The following is a 13,150-nucleotide window of genomic DNA, read 5'->3' as shown; positions in this document are numbered from 1 at the left end:
TGTGGAGGGAGGGAGGCGATTGGATCATGGAGGAGGGTTTCCACGTGCTGTTCTCCTGACACTCTCTGCCCTCTCGCCTCCTGCCACGTGAGACGTGCCTGCGTCCTTCCCCTCCCGCCGTGATCGTAAGTTTCCTGAGGCCTCCGCAGCCCTGTGGAACTGGGAGTCAATTAAACCTTTCTTTTATTTTTATATTTTTTATTCTTGAGGCAGAGTCTCACTCTTGTTGACCAGGCTGGAGTGCAGTGGCATGATCTCGGCTCACTGCAAACTCCGCCTCCTGGGTTCAAGCGATTCTCCTGCCTCAGCCTCTGAGTAGCTGGGACTACAGGTGCGCGCCACAACGCCTGGCTAATTGTTGTATGTTTCGTTGAGACACGGTTTCACTGTGTTGGCCAGGCTGGTCTTGAACTTCTGATCTTAGGTGATCCGCCCGCCTCGGCCTCCCCAAGTGCTGGGATTACAGGTGTGAGCCACCTCACCCGGCCAGACCTGTTTGTTTATAAATTACCCAGTCTCAGGCACTGTCTTTACAGCAGTGTGGGAATGGACTCATGTAAGTGGGGAAGGCGAATCCTCCAACTCCCCACCTGTGTGGCTGCCAACGTGCAGGACACGAGGACGAGCTTCCCAGAGGGCCAGGGCCAGGCAACAGAGTGCAGGGTAGGCTGGTATGGCCTTGAGGTGGCCTAGTACCCAACAGGAATGTGAAGATGAGGCCTGGGGTGATGGCTCACACCAGAAATGCCAACACTTCAAGAGGCTAAGGTGGGAGGATCACTTGAGCCCAGGAGTTTGAGACCAGCCTGGGCAACATATGGAGACCTCGTACCTACAAAATGATTAGTCGTGTGTGATGATGCACACCTGTGATCCCAGCTACTCAGGAGGCTGAGGTAGGAGGATTTCCTGGACCCGGGAGGTTGAGTCTGTAGTGAGCCGTGATTGCACCACTGCACTCCAGCCTGGGCGACAGAGCAAGACCCCGTCTCAAATAACAGTAAAAAATAAGTACGGAGATGCTGGCTCCTATGGGAAGCTGGGTGGACGTCAGGGGCACACCCTCCAGTCTGCAGAAACTTCCCACCGCTCTGGAGCTGAGGTGCTTGAGAGCTCCTGAGGCCCTGTCTCCTGGGTGTCAGAGGGAACGTGGGAAAGGCTGCCAGGCCCTGGGCTCCCCGGTGGGTGGCCCCATGCAGCCTGTTACTCATAAAATTTGGAGAGAAAGTGCGTTTTTGTCAGAAAGCATGGGGTGCTGATGACCATTTCCACCTGTGATCAGACCTGGACTGCCTCCCCACACGCACCCCCGCCCTCTGTCAAGCAGGACTCTGGCTCTCCGTTGGCCAGCAGGTGTTTTATTTGTTGAAGGGAATTGCTGTTGGGAAGAGCTTGGGGTCATTAGCAGCATAATCAACACACACGTCTTCCCTGGGGGCAGCCACGTCTTGTCAACAGGTGGAGGCCGGACGTGCTGCAATTAGCAGCTAATGAGGAGGCCTGTGTGACCCACGCCTCCTGCCACAGGTGCACAGTGAGTTGTGAAAACGCTGACAATTTAAAATAGCGGAACAGGGCCGGTTGCGATGTCTCATGCCTGTAATCCCAGCACTTTGGGAGGCCGAGGCGGGTGGATCACCTGAAGTCAAGAGTTCGAGACCAGCCTGGTAACAACATGGCGAAACCCTGTCTCTACTAAAATACAAAAAAATTAGCCAGGTGTGATGGTGCACACCTGTAATCCCATCTACTCAGGAGGCCGAGGCAGAAGAATCGATTGAACCTGGGAGGTGGAGGTTGCAGTGAGCCAAAATCACGCCACTGCATTCCGGCTTGGGCAACAGAGCGGGACTCCATCTCAAAAAATAAAAATAAAGTAGTGGAAAAAAACTACAGGAAACAGAAAAGAAAAAAAGCTGAAAAGAAAATTTGACATATGAAAAAGCATATTGGCCGGGCACAGTGGCTCATGCCTGTAATCGCAATACTTTCGGAGGCCCAGGTGGGCAGATCTCTTGAGCCCAGGAGTTTGAGACCAGCCTGGGCAACATGGTGAGATTCCATCTCTATTCCAAAAAAAAAAAAAAAATTAGCTTATTAGAGGAATTCCAGGAACTGACTGTGGGCAGTTGCATGGAGATGGCCTGTAAGAGCTGGCCAGCTTTCACAATCTTCAGCTTTATTTTGAAATCTTGCATCGAGATGAATAACTGCTTTTCTTTCTTTTAGGACATAGCTTCCCCCAGAGAATATGTTCACATTCGTTTTCCATGTGGCACTGCTTTGGTTGAAATTTTTTTTTTTTTCTTGAGACGGAGTCTTGCTCTGTCACCCAGGCTGGAGTGCAGTGGAGCAATCTCAGCTCACTGCCACCTCTGCCTCCTGGTTTCAGGCGATTCTCCTACCTCAGCCTCCCGAGTATCTGGAACTACAGGCGTACGCCACCGTGCCCAGCTAATTTTTGTATTTTTAGTACAGGTTTCACCATGTTGGCCAGGATGGTCTCGATCTCCTGACTTCGTGATCCACCTGCCTTGGCCTTCCAAAGTGCTAGGATTACAGGCGTGAGCCACCGCACCCAGCCATTCTTGAAACTTTTCTTTTTTTTTTTTTTCCTTTTGAGACAGAGTTTTGCTCTTACTGCCCAGGCTGGAGTGAAATGTCAGGATCTTGGCTCACTGCAACCTTTGCTGCTTCCCGGGTTCAAGCGATTCTCCTGCCTCAGCCTCCCGAGTAGCTTGGATTACAGGCGCCCGCCACCTCGCCTGGCTAATTTTTGTATTTTTAGTAGAGACGGGCTTTTGCCATGATGGTCAGGCTGGTCTCTGACTCCTGACCTTGTGATCTTGCCTTGGCCTCCCAAAGTGCTGGGATCCCAGGCGTGAGCTACCGCGCCCGGCCATTGTTGAAATATTTCTATGGTTCAATACACACAGATGTGAGTATTCCCTATTAAGTTTTCCCATCTTTTTTTTCCTTTTTTTTTTTTAGACGGAGTCTCACTCTGCCGACAGGCTGGAGTGCAGTGGCGCGATCTCGGCTCACTGCAAGCTCCGCCTCCCGGGTTCACGCCATTCTCCTGCCTCGGCCTCCCGAGTAGCTGGGACTACAGACGCCTGCCGCTACGCCCGGCTAATTTTTTTGTATTTTTAGTAGAGCTGGGGTTTCACTGTGTTAGCCAGGATGGTCTCGATCTCCTGACCTCGTGATCCGCCCACCTTGGCCTCCCAAAGTGCTGGGATTACAGGCGTGAGCCACCGCGCCCAGCCTTTCCTTCTTTTTGAGACAGGGTCTTGTTCTGTCACCCAGGCTGGAGTGCAGTGGTTCAACCTCAGCTCACTGCAGCCTCGACCTCTTGGGCTCAAAGAATCCTTCCACCTCACCACCTCACCTCTCGGGGACCAGCCAGGGGTGGGGATAGGTCAGTACCACAGCCCACCAGGAGATCCACCCGTCCCCACCCCTGACCCTGGGATAGGCAGTGGGAGACTGACCTCCTCAGAACCCTGGCTGTGCTAGCCCCCATGAACGAGATCCAGGTACCGCTGCTGGGTGCACTGGAGACTTGGCCACCTGCTGGGCACCAAGCACCTTTCTTCTCTTTGCCTGGGTGGGTCAGGGGCACATCTGGCACACTGAGGGGTCACTTTGACACTGGGCCTCCGCACACTGCAGTGTCCTTGGGGAAATGCAGGCAGGACCATTCCCTGGAGGAGAAGACGGGACTGCGGGAGGCAGAGCCGGAGAGAATCAGGTCTCTGCCCAAGCCAAGGGCCCACATGCTGACTGTTGCCAGAAAAAGAAGATCCGATCCAGACTCCAAGAGAGGGTTCCTTGGATTTTATGCAGGAAGGAATTCAAGGGTAGCCACAGAGCACAGTGAGAGACAAGTTTATTTTTTAGTTTATTATTTATTTATTTTTTTTGAGACGGAGTCTCGCTGTGTCGCCCAGGCTGGAGTGCAGTGGCACGATCTCAGCTCACTGCAACCTCCGCCTCCTGGGTTCAAGCAGTTCTCCTGCCTCAGCCTCCCAAGTAGCTGGGACTACAGGCACCCACCACCACATCTGGCTAATTTTTGCATTTTTAATAGAGACAGTGTTTCACCATCTTGGCCAGGCTGGTCTCGAACTCTTGACGTCATGATCCACTCCCCCCCACCCTGCCCCCGGACCTCACAAAGTGCTGGGATTAAAGGTGTGAGCCACCGTGCCCGGCAAGACAAGTTTATTAGAAATGACTCTGGGCTGGGCATGGTGGCAGGTGCCTGTAATCCCAGCTACTTGGGAGACTCTACTAAAAAAAGTACAAAAAATTAGCCGGGCGAGGTGGCGGGCACCTGTAGTCCCAGCAACTCGGAAGCCTGAGGCAGGAGAATGGCGTGAACCCGGGAGGCGGAGCTTGCAGTGAGCCGAGATCGTGCCACTGCACTACAGCCTGGGCGACAGAGTGAGATTCCATCTCAAAAAAACCCCCAAAACAAAACAAAGGAATGATTCTGTTACAGAGCAGACGTGCCTAGAAAGCAGGAAGAAGAACTCACTGGCCTTTGTTAGTGTCTCCGCTTATAAGAAACTATAAGGGGCCGGGCACGGTGGCTCAAGCCTGTAATCCCAGCACTTTGGGAGGCCGAGACGGGCGGATCACGAGGTCAGAAGATCGAGACCATCCTGGCTAACATGGTGAAACCCCGTCTCTACTAAAAAATACAAAAAACTAGCCGGGCGAGGTGACTGGCGCCTGTAGTCCCAGCTACTCGGGAGGCTGAGGCAGGAGAATGGCGTGAACCTGGGAGGCGGAGCTTGCAGTGAGCTGATATCCGCCCACTGCACTCCAGCCTGGGAGACAGAGCGAGACTCCGCCTCAAAAAAAAAAAAAACTACAAGGAACTTCTACAAGTAGACCTGAATGTGCGGATGTGATCCCTGAAGGTCGGGGCTGCTGGTTCTCTTGGTGACCACTCATCCTTCAGCCTCAGCCTGCTCACTGGTGCTCTCTCAGTGAAGTGGACTGCACTCTCTGGAGATCTGGACATTCTCAGGCCTGCTGGGAAATGTCCTGTGTGGCCCTAACTATTTTGCGATTTTGCAACTATTTGCATAACTATTTTGCAGTTACAGTTGGTGGTCAGCTTGGGATGTAGCTGTTTTCAGACCCTAAGCATGAACCTTATACTTGCCTTGTGAGTGCCAAGCTAGGGACTTTGAGATGGAGTCACTCTGGTCGTGTTTATGAGGCTAGAGGCCTAGTGAAGGCAGGGTTGCCTCCACTATCACCATCCTGGCGCCCCGTCTGGGCCCGGCTGTGTGCCGTCATCGCAGCCCCTGGGCCAAGTGCTGCTCCGTGCGCTGATGTCTGTTTTGCAGAACTGGAGTCTCAGCTTCCGGAACTGCTCACCTCTCCATCAGCCGAGTCGGGACCACCCCGGAGTGCCTGGCCCCTGAGCTGTGCCCATGCTCCTCTGCTGAAGACCTGGTTCCCATGAGGGACCTGGCCCCTCATTTGAACTCTCGGCACCTCAGTTCTCTCCTCTGTAAAATAGGGATAGAAGGCCACCTTCCACAGCCCTGACTGTGCAGGACATCCTGCTCTGGCCTGGCTGGTGGAGGAAACAGTGGCCGAGTGAGAGGCGCTGACCTCCCAGAGTCGGGAAGACTGGGCCAACCAGGGAAAGCTTCCTGGAGGAGGTGACGGGGGTGGAGACGCATTGATGCGTCTGCTCCAGGCCAGGGGGCTTGGCCCTCCTTTCTGTTTTGACCTCATGGGGGGTGGAATTTAGAGCAATCGGGACAGAAGCCAGCCTCTGAACTCAGAGTACAACTACTGCTCTCTGCAAATGGGTCCTGCTGAGGGACCCTCCGAGGATCACTGGATTAACGTTCAGCGTGTCCACACCAGAGGCTGAGCTAGCAAAGCCAGACATCTCTATTTACTCAACTTCTTAAACGCGACGGCCGGTACTCTGACGATTTGGCCGTGTGAAAACCAAAGAGAAAAGGTGGTATTTTTTTTTTTTTTTTTTTTTTGAGACGGAGTCTCACTCTGTCGCCCGGCTGGAGTGCAGTGGCCGGATCTCAGCTCACTGCAAGCTCCGCCTCCCGGGTTCTCGCCATTCTCCTGCCTCAGCCTCCCGAGTAGCTGGGACTACAGGCGCCCGCCACCTCGCCCAGCTAGTTTTTTGTATTTTTTAGTAGAGACGGGGTTTCACCATGTTAGCCAGGATGGTCTCGATCTCCTGACCTCGTGATCCGCCCGTCTCGGCCTCCCAAAGTACTGGGATTACAGGCTTGAGCCACCGCGCCCGGCCTTTTTTTTTTTTTTTTTAATATGCAGAACAAACAACACCAAAGTTATTTTATTCATTCAACGTGTGAAAAGGCCAACAATAGCCTGGGGTGGGTGGGGGGAGGGCGCCCTGGCAGCCACCATCCCTGCCATCCCTGGCTTGGAGCAGCGTGGAGTGGGGCGGGTGTAGGGAGGGGGTGAAGTGAGCACGGAAGCCGAGGCACCTGTGAGTGCAGCCCCCAGAGCGCCAAACAAGGCGCAGAGGAGACCAGAAGGAAACCACCCACAGGCTGTGAGATGGCGCAGGGGTGTGGGGAGCCAGGGCAGCCTCTTCTCTCCAGGCCTGTGGGTTCCAGCGTCCCTCTCACCACAGCCCTTCCTTCTGCTCACGCAAAGCTCCTTTTTCTAGTTTGAATTTCAACGGAGGTACAGAGGTCAAACCTCAAACCCCTCCTGCTGAACCAGCCACCCCCCGTCGCTCCTCTGAGCTCCCGGCTTCTCCTTCAGCCCCTGCTTTTCTCCCGTGTTGGCCGGTTCTCTTGTTTTTAATGTCCCTGCTGCTCGCTGGGCCGTGGACTCTCAGGCGTTGGGAAATGTCTTCTGTGTTTGTTTGACAGCTGCCTCTTAGCTGCCAGTTTGTTCATTAAACAGGAATCCCCTTCTTTTGGATGAAGGCAGATTTACCAACGCTTGGCAGTGGAGTTTGGTTCCAGGGTCTCGGGGATCTTGCTCTGTTCCCTTTATTCTTTGGTTTCCTCCCCATCTCCACTTTTTTTTTTTTTTTTTTGAGTTGGAGTCTCCCTCTGTCACCCAGGCTGGAGTGAAGTGGCGCGATCTCGGCTCACTGCAACCTCCGTCTCCTGGGTTCCAGTGGTTTCCGGCTAATTTTTGTATTTTTAGTAGAGATGGGGTTTCGCCATGTTGGCCAGGCTGGTCTCGAAGTCCTGACCTCGTGATCCACCCGCCTCGTCCTCCCGGAGTGCTGGGATTACAGATTTGAGCCACCGCGCCCGGCCAGCAAAGTGTTTTCAAGGTTCATGCACATTGTAGCATGTGTCAGTATGTTACTCCTCTTTAGGGCTGAACAATATTTCATTGTATAACTAAAAATCAAATCCTAAGTCCCACACTAACTGAAAGGACCCCCATTTGGCCAAGGGGACCCCAAAGAAAACCTTAAAACAGAGTTCCCAAGCGTGATGGAAGGGATTCGGGCAGCCTCCTGGTACCCCTCCCTTCTGGAGTTGAGGCTTAACGACCACCCCGCATTCATGTTAAAGTACAGATCGCAAGACTGACAGAGACTCTGTGGCAATAAGATACCAAATTATAAAGGAGACCTAAGGCCCTGCTGGGCAGAGGTTAGGTTGCACCTGCTGCCTGCCCTGCTGCTACACGGGTCACTGTGACACAGTGGTGGGGCAGACTCTGACACAGCATCCTTACGGTATCTTACACATTCATTTCTGCTGACTCCGAGTTTTAGAGCCTGACTCCTTTAACCAATTACAAGTTAAAGACTCTCTGAATCCACCAGGAACACACTCCCCACCGCACCTGGAGATATCCCACCTTTAGCCGGGTGCGGTGGCTCACGCCTATCATCCCAGCACTTTGGGAGGCTGAGGCAGGCAGATCACCTGAGGTCAGGAGTTGGAGACCAACCTGGCCAACATGGTAAAACCCCATCTCTACTAAAAATACACAAATTAGCTGGGCGTGATGGTGGGTGCCTGTAATCCCAGCTACTCGGGAGGTTGAGGCAGGAGAATCGCTTGAGCCCAGGAGGCAGAGGTTGTGGTGAGCCGAGATCGTGCCATTGCACTCTAGCCTGGGCAACAAGAGCGAAACTCCATCTCGAAAAAAAAAATTCGGCCGGGCACGGTGGCTCACACCTGTAATCCCAGCACTTTGGGAGGCCGAGGCGGGTGGATCACGAGGTCAGGAGATCAAGACCATTCTGGCTAACACGGTGAAACCCCATCTCTACTAAAAATACAAAAATATTAGCCAGGCATGGTGGCGAGCGCCTGTAGTCCCAGCTACTCGGGAGGCTGAGGCAGGAGAACAGCGTGAACCCGGGAGGCGGAGCTTGCAGTGAGCTGAGATTGCGCCACTGCCCTCCAGCCTGGGAGACAGAGAGTGACTCCGTCTCAAAAAAAAAATAAAAAATTCCATCTTTTAGGGTTGAACTGATGTACACTGACTTATGTATTTTATGTCTTTCCCTATAACTGCTGCCTCCCTGGCAGGTACAAAACCAAATTTCTAATCTGACAGCTTCAGAATCACATACTTGAGGCTTCCTGGGCTTGTTTTCCCTGAGCTGCAGCTACTCATGTTGGCTCAGAAGAAACCTCTTGGAAATATTTCACAGAGGCCGGGCGCGGTGGCTCACGCCTGTAGCCCCAGTGCTTTGGGAGGCGGAGGCCGGGCAGATCACCTGAGGTCAGGAGTTCGAGACCAGCCTGACCAATATAGCGAAACCCTGTCTCTAGTAAAAACACAAAATTAGCCGGGCGTGGTGGTGCATGCCTGCAAGCCCAGCTACTCGGGAGGCTGAGGCAGGGGAATAGCTTGAGCCTGGAAGGCAGAGGTAGCAGTGAGCTGAGATGGTGCCACTGCACTCCAGCCTGGGTGACAGAGCAAGAGCCCATCTCAAAAAAATTTTTTTTTCCATAGTTTGTTTTTTTCCATGAATAATTGGATGGATGGACCACGTTGTGTTTGTCCATCCATTGGTTGATGGACACGAGCTGTTTCTGCCTTGGCCATTGTGAATACTGCTGCTGGAAGCATGGGTGTGTGAGGATGTGTTCAAGTTCCTGTTTTTTTATTCTTTTGTTTTTTATTCTTTTGTTTTGCTGGAATTGCTGGGTCAGGTGGTCATTCTGTGTTTAGCTTTTTGCAGAACCACCAAGCTGTTCTCCACAGAGGCCACACCCTCTAACCTGCCCACCAGCAGCACACGGGGCTTCCTGTCCCTCCACATCCTCATCAGGGCTTGTTAAGCTACGAATTTTTATTTTTTGAGATGGAGTCTTGCTCTGTCACTCAGGCTGGAGCGCAGTGGCACGATCTCAGCTCACTGCAACCTCCGTCTCCCGGGTTCAAGCGATTCTCCTGACTCAGCATCCCGAGTAGCTGGGATTACAGGCGCCCGCCACCATACCCGGCTAATTTTTGTATTGTTAGTAGAGATGGGATTTTATCGTGTTGGCCGGGCTAGTCTCAAACTCCTGACCTCAAGTGATCCACCTGTCTCGGCCTCCCAAAGTGCTGAGATTACAGGCGTGAGCCACTGTGCCCAGCCTAATTTTTGTATTTTTAGTAGAGACAGGGTTTTGCCATGTTGGTCAGGCTGGTCTCAAACTCTTGACCTCAGGTGATCCGCCCGCCTCCGTCTCCCAAAGTGTTGGGATTACAGGCGTAGCCACTGGGCCTGACTGCTATTGATTTTTTAATCAGTTTTATTGTGTTAAACTTATGTACAATAAATGCATCCATTTAAAGTGTATCATTCAAGGCTGGGTGTGCTGGCTCACATCTATAATCCCAGCACTTTGCGAGGCCAAGATGGGTGTATTGTTTGAGCCCAGGAGTTCAAGAGCAGTCTGGGCAACATAGCGAGACCCCATCTCTACAAAAATGAGCCAGGTACAGTGGCACGCACCTATAATCCCAGCTACTTGGGAGGTGGAGGTGGGAGGATCACCTGAGCCCAGGAGGTTGAAGCTACAGCGAGCCGTGATTGTGCCCCTGCACTCCAGCCTGGGCGACAGAGCAAGACCCTGCCTCCAAAAAAGAAAATAAAGCATGTAATTCAAACAGTCCTGGGAGTTATACACACCCAGGAATCCATCACCACAATCAAGACACAGCATCTTCCTCACCTTCCAGAGACTTCCTAGAGTCTCTCTGGTCCGTTCCTCTCTCCTGCTGCTGTTGAGTAGGAGTCCTTCATTCTGACGAAGTTGCCCAGCCCCAGGCAGCCGTTGATCTGCTTCTTGTCAGAACGGATGAGCTTGCCTTTGACATTTTTATGTAAGAGGAATCATACGTCGTGTACTCTGAGTCTGCCTCTTTCATTGAACATAATTTTGAAATTCATTCTTTTTTTTGTATATGAGGCAGTATTTCCCTTTTTATCACTGGGCAGTACACCACAGTGTTAATATGCCATATTTCGTTTGTTCATCTGTTGATAGAAGTGTGTGTGTATGTGTGTGTGTGTGTATACATATATATATATATATATATGTTTTTTTTTTTAAACCATTTTTGGCTATCGTGACTGGAGCTGCTATAGGTATTCAGGCATAAGTCTTACTGTGAATGCATTTTCATTTCTCCCGGGACATTCATTAGGATTGGAATAGCTAAGTGGCATGGTTAGGTATAAGTTTAACTTCTTAAGAAAGTGCCAAAGAAAACTGCCTGTATCGATTTGCACTCCCACCAGCAGCCTCTGAGAGTTCCCATTGCTCCACTTCCTTGCCAACACTTGTCATTGTCCGTCCTTTTAAATTTAGCCATTTTGGTGGGTGTGTAATGCGCGGTGTCGCACTGTGGATGTCTCACTGTGGATGGAATTTGCATTTCCTTAATGAGTCATGTCTAGTGGGTGTGTAGTGAGCGATATCTCCTTGTGGATTTCATTTGCCTTTATTTATTTTATTTTATTTATTTATTTATTTATTTTTTGAGACAGAGTCTCGCTCTGTCACCCGGGCTGGAGTGCAGTGGCCGGATCTCAGCTCACTGCAAGCTCCACCTCCCGAGTTTACGCCATTCTCCTGCCTCAGCCTCCCGAGTAGCTGGGACTACAGGCGCCTGCCATCTCGCCCAGCTAGTTTTTTTGTATTTTTTTAGTAGAGACGGGGTTTCACCATGTTAGCCAGGATGGTCTCGATCTCCTGACCTCGTGATCCGCCCGTCTCAGCCTCCCAAAGTGCTGGGATTACAGGCTTGAGCCACCGCGCCTGGCCTCATTTGCCTTTAATGAGTAATGATGACGATGAGCCTCTTCACATTCAGATTGATCGTGTGTTGTGTATTTTTTGAGACAGGGTTTTCACCCAGGGAGTGGTCATAGCTCACTGCAGCCTCAAACTGGCCTCTAGCTATCCTCCCACCTCAGCCTCCCAAGTAGATGGGACTACAGGCCTGCACCACCGGTGGTGCCTGGCTAGTTTTTAAATGTTTGGCAGAGATGGGGTCCCACGATGTCACCCAGGTTGGCGTGCAGTGGCGTGGTCATAGCTTACAGCAGCCTCAAACTCCTGGGTCAAGTGATCCTGCCACCTCAGCCTCCTAAAGTGCTGGGACTAAGTCACCACCACACCTGGCTTTTGTATCTTTTTGTGTGCGTGTGAAGTGTCCGTTTAAATCTTTTGCCCGTTTTAAAATAACAGCTTTACTGAGAGAATCCGCACCATACAGCTCACCCATTTACCCATTTGAAGTACCATTCAGGGCCGGGCGTGGTGGCTCAAGCCTGTAATCCCAGCACTTTGGGAGGCCGAGACGGGCGGATCACGAGGTCAGGAGATCGAGACCATCCTGGCTAATATGATGAAACCCCGTCTCTACTAAAAATACAAAAAACTAGCCGGGCGCGGTGGCGGGCGCCTGTAGTCCCAGCTACTTGGGACGCTGAGGCAGGAGAATGGCGGGAACCCGGGAGGCGGAGCTTGCAGTGAGCTGAGATCCGGCCACAGCACTCCAGCCTGGGCAACAGAGCGAGACTCCGTCTCAAAAAAATAAAAAAAAATAAAAAAAAATAAAAAAAAAAAAAGAAGTACCATTCAGGCCCAGCGTGGTGACTTCGGCCTGTAATCCCAGCACTGGGAGACCAAGGCGGTGGATCATCTGAGGTCAGGAGTTCAAGACCAGTCTGACCAACATGGTGAAACCCCGTCTCTACTAAAAATACAAAAATGAGCCGGGCGAGGTGGCAGGCGCCTGTAGTCCCAGCTACTCGGGCGGCTGAGGCAGGAGAATCGCTTGAACCCAGGAGGTGGAGGTTGCAGTGAACTGAGATCATGCCACTGCACTCCAGCCTGGGCGACAGAGCGAGACTCATCTCAATAAAGAAAAGAGGCTGGGTGCAGTGGCTCACGTCTGTAATCCCTGTACTTTGGGAGGCCGAGGCGGGCCGATCACAAGGTCAGGAGATCGAGACCATCGTGGCTAACACAGTGAAACCCCGTCTCCACCCAAAATACAAAAAATGAGCAGGGAATGGTGGCGCATGCCTGTAATCCCAGCTACTCGGAAGGCTGAGGCAGGAGAATCACTTGAACCCCAGAGGTGGGAGTTGCAGTGAGTTGAGATCGCGCCACTGCACTCCAGCCTGGGCGACAAGCGAGACTCCGTCTCAAAAAACAAAAAACAAAACAAAAAAAATCACATAGATATTCCGATTTTTCCTCTTTCTTTTTTTTTTTTTCCCACTAGAGACAGGGTTTCATCACGTTGGCCAGGATGGTCTTGATCTCTTGATCTTATGATCTGCCTCAGTCTCCCAAAGCGCTGGGATTACAGGCGTAAGCCACCGTGCCCAGCCTTTTTTTTGAGACGGAGTCTCGCTCTGTTGCCCAGGCTGGAATGTAGTGGCGCAATCTCAACTCACTGCAACCCCCATCTCCGGGGTTCAAGTGATTCTCCTGCCTCAGCCTTCCGAGTAGCTGGGATTACAGGCATGCACCACCATTCCCGGTTAATTTTCGTATTTTTAGTAGAGACGAGGTTTCTCCATGTTGGTCAGGCTGGTCTCGAACTCCTGACCTCAGGTGATGCGCCCATCTCGGCCTCCCAAAATGCTGGGATTACAGGCGTGAGCCACCACACATGGCCTTGTTTA

The sequence above is a fragment of the Trachypithecus francoisi genome, unplaced genomic scaffold (assembly GCF_009764315.1).
Source record: "Trachypithecus francoisi isolate TF-2019V2 unplaced genomic scaffold, Tfra_2.0 Lachesis_group15, whole genome shotgun sequence".
NCBI lineage: Eukaryota > Metazoa > Chordata > Mammalia > Primates > Cercopithecidae > Trachypithecus > Trachypithecus francoisi.
The sequence above is the reverse complement of the archived record's forward strand: the minus strand, read 5'-3'. Positions refer to the sequence as shown.